Source organism: Arachis hypogaea, chromosome 18, assembly GCF_003086295.3.
Source record: "Arachis hypogaea cultivar Tifrunner chromosome 18, arahy.Tifrunner.gnm2.J5K5, whole genome shotgun sequence".
NCBI lineage: Eukaryota > Viridiplantae > Streptophyta > Magnoliopsida > Fabales > Fabaceae > Arachis > Arachis hypogaea.
The window spans coordinates 78,255,416-78,259,602 of record NC_092053.1 but is presented as its reverse complement, the minus strand read 5'-3'; the positions used below and the strand labels follow the sequence as shown (position 1 = coordinate 78,259,602).

Below are 4,187 nucleotides of genomic sequence, written 5' to 3'. Positions count from 1 at the left end.
CGGAAGTAATTTTGCCGATCGTGCAATTTCCTAAATCGTAGCATAACAAGTTTATGCGCATCAAGTTTATGGCGCCGTTGCCGGGGATTGGTTTTCGATTGACAATTCTCAAATTGGAAGTTAACTAGATTGAGCATTTTTCTTGCTTTGTTAATTCAGTTCAAGTTACTTGTTGAATTTTTAATTTCTGCACTATGTTACATGCTTTCTTTCTTTATGCCTTTAAATTCAAGCAACTAACTCACTGACTCACTAACTATTTGAATTAATTCCTCAACTACTCTAACCATACTCTTCCATTAACCAAGAGTATTTCACTTGTTTGTTGCTTGTGCTGTGTTCTTGTATGACAGGTAGGAGAGGAGAGACATCAACTCCTCCATATACTGAACCAGAGAGGACCCTTCATAGACTTAGAAGGGAAGCAAGAGGGAAGAGAGTACTGGGAGAAGAGGAATCTGAAGGAGAATCTGAGGACAATTTTGAGGAAGCTTTAGATCTCAACATGGATAGAGAAGTTCACAACCATGAGAGGGATGATGGAAACAATGCCATTCCTGAGAGGAGGGTTCTTAGTTCATACATAAACCCAACCTCTGGGAATTGTGGTAGCAGCATTCAGAAACCACCCATTCAGGCCAACAATTTTGAACTCAAACCACAGCTAATATCACTTGTGGAGAATCATTGTTCATTTGGTGGGAGTGCTAATGAAGATCCAAACCAACATCTCACAAAATTCCTGAGAATTTGCGACACTGTGAAGTCCAATGGAGTCCAGGAAGATACCTATAAACTGCTCTTGTTCCCATTTTCACTTAGGGACAAGGCAGCTAAGTGGCTGGAATCATTCCCAAGGGGGAGCCTAACAACCTGGGATGAGGTGGAAAGCAAGTTTCTGGCACGTTTCTACCCCCCACAAAAGGTCAATAGGCTTCGATCTGAGGTTCAGACGTTTAGACAACAAGATGGTGAAACTCTCTACGAGGCATGGGAGAGGTTCAAGGATTTGACAAGGAAATGCCCACCAGACATGTTCCATGACTGGGTGCAATTGCACATTTTCTATGATGGACTTTCTTATGAATCAAGGAAGGCTGTAGACCATTCATCAGGAGGTTCATTGAACAGGAAAAAGACTGTGGAAGAAGCCATTGAAGTGATTGAGACAGTGGCTGAGAATGAGTACTACTATGCTTCAGAGAGACACAACACTAAGGGAGTCATGGAGCTGAACCATCTTGATACAATTTTAGCCCAAAACAAGGTGTTTGCCAAGCAACTAGCAGAGCTCACCAGGAAATTAGAAACAAAGCAAGTGGCTGCAATACACACACAGGATCAAGAGGAAGTAAGCACTGAAGGAGGTGATTGGGAAGAGGCCAACTATGTGGGAAACCAACAAAGGCAATCATATGATCCACATTCCAACACTTACAATCCAGGATGGAAAAACCACCCAAACTTTGGGTGGGGGAACCAACAAACCCAACCACAAAACCACAAACCTTACAACCACAACCAACATAACAATTCCACATACCAAAACTCCAACCAAAGATCATACCAAGCCACACAAAACACTTACTCCCAACCATCATATCATGGCCAAAATAATCAACCTACCCAACCTAATCTGAACCAACAATTTCAAGATCAATTAAACAGGATAGAAGGAGTGCTTGCAAACATGGGTCAGGACATAAGTGAGTTGAAAAACTTTAGGGATGATGTGAGATCTACCTTAAGGAACCATGGTGAAAAACTCAAGAGGATGGAGTCTCAAGTAGGAGAGCTATCTCAACAGGCCCCCAAGTCAACTGCAGTGTTCCCTAGTGACACAGAAAAGAATCCTAAAGGGGAACAAAAGAGAGTGAGATGGGAAGAATGCAAGGCCATCACCACATTGAAGGAAGGTGTGGAAGAAGCTAAGCAGGAAGGTGAAACTGAACAAGCCAAGGAACTGCAAACAGGCATGCTGGAAACATACCAACCAAAAGCACCATTTCCTCAGAGGTTAAGAGGAGGTGAAAAAGGGAAAACCTATTCAAGGTTTTTAGAGACATTTAAGTCTCTCCATATCAATATTCCCTTCCTTGAGATCCTCCAGCAGATGCCTACACATATCAAGTATTTAAAGGAATTGTTGAGCAAGAAAAGAGTTTTGAAGGGAGGACAAACGGTAACAATGAACAAAGAATGCAGTGCCCTCATCAAGAAGGACACAGTCTCTAAGAAAACAGACCCAAGAAGTTTTCATATCCCCTGCATCATAGGGGAAACAAAAATTGACAGAGGATTCTGTGATATAGGAGCTAGCATAAATGTGATGCCTCTAACTCTTATGAAGAGGCTACAACTGAATGAGGTGAGATCCACTGATGTAATCATACAACTGGCTGACAAAACTCAGAAGCAAGCTGAAGGGGTAGTTGAGAATGTGCTGGTGAAAGTGGGAGATTATTACTTCCCCACAGACTTTGTCATTTTGGACATGGAGGAAAGCTACTTACACCCTATCATTCTGGGCAGGCCATTTCTAGCCACTACTAGAGCGCTCATAGATGTAGAACAAGGAGAGCTAATTCTGAGAATACATGATGAACAGCTCATTTTCAAAGTTTTCAAACCTGCATCTGAGCCTGAACCAGAACCTGAAAAGCCTAAGGATGATAGTAGCCATCTGTGTTTGGAGGAAAGTAATCCAGCAGCTGAAACTCTAAAACAGTCCTTGGAAGGCAAACAAGAATTGCAAGAGTTAAAGCCATAAGAATCAATAGAAACAGATCAGAAGGATCCTCATGGCATAAGGGTCAATGAAGAAATCCTCAAGAGAAAGGGAAGAATTGTAAAGAAATTGCCAAGAGGATGGAGAAACAAGAAAATTCCCACTGAAGGTTTTTCTCCGGGAGATAAAGTGATATCAAGTCATTATCTGCCAATTCCACCTGGCCTCAAAACCATTCCTTCCCAGCTCCCTCAAGTGTTCACAATCAGGAAAGTTCTTTCTATGGAACATTTAGAAGTCATGAAGGAATCAAATGGGGACGTTTTCATAATGAGAGGAGAAGGCATCAAGCACTACAATCCACCCTAACAAGGGACAACCGTCAAGCTAGTGACGTTAAAGAAGCGCTTCATGGGAGGCAACCCATGTTTTAGTATCCTTACTCTTTATTGTTTTGCTTTGCATCTAATAAAGCATGGCTTCTTATGCATGAACTTGAATCCTCAGGACAACTGTTGAAAGAGTGCACTAAACATTGCATGTAAAATACAATTGGTATCTAAGTTTGGTGTGCCTGAAGGCACCCCAAATTTTATTCAAATTGTATTCAATCTTTCATTCAAAGTGCACAACCAAACATTAAGTTTGGTGTTCCTTTTGAACACAGTTAATGAAAAGCAAGAAGTTCCTCTGGATTTAGAAATTCATGACAAGTATACCATTTGCATGTTTTAATACTTTGATTTCAATTACTTTAGGTAGTAAAATTGTTTAGGATCAAAGAGCCAAAGTGACTATGATTTGTTAGAATTATGCACATTCATTAAGGATAACCAACATGGATTTCATGTCATCAGGAGACATTACCAAACACTAAGTTTGGTGTCCAGTAATAAGTGTGCATACATACAAAGGTCACGGCTATAAGCTCAGGAAGTCAATCATTGATTTACAATTCAAAAAGAAGAAAAAAAAAACATGTACAAGTACTATTCATTATTCACATGAACGAAAAAATGATAGCAAATTTGTTTGTTTGTGCAGGTACAAAAGGAAAGATAAGAATGGAGGAAAAAGACAAAGGGGGAGGTACGGTGCTTGGTCAAAAAGGAAGTTCACAAGTCTTTGAAACTAACACATGGGAAAAGGGAGTTCTGCATGAAAAGATAGCTACATGTACAACCTAATGCACTCAAAATACCTCCAAGAAAATGAAAAGCAATTCGTCCTTTTCCCTAATTCATATATTTACCATCAAGCCACCCTTCACAAATCACCCTAGCCGTCCATTTTTCACTTACGGGCACTATAAAGAACCACTTGGGGAACGAGTTCCACACCACCAAATCTCCTTCATGCACATTTTCTTTCATCATAGCATAACTATCTCTTGCCAAAAACAACCTCACCACACTTCCAACAACACTTCTTGCTTCACCTTGTCAACTTTAGCTTGTCA

The 4,187-nt window shown here is 40.6% G+C and overlaps 1 non-coding gene across 1 annotated transcript; it reads right to left on the bottom strand.

Annotated features, from left to right (window-relative positions):
* Window positions 1-931: 931 nt before the first annotated feature.
* On the bottom strand, window positions 932-1,035 carry LOC112774698 (small nucleolar RNA R71). The gene has a single exon (XR_003189166.1). It is a non-coding gene; the product is annotated as a small nucleolar RNA R71 (small nucleolar RNA).
* Window positions 1,036-4,187: the final 3,152 nt, after the last annotated feature.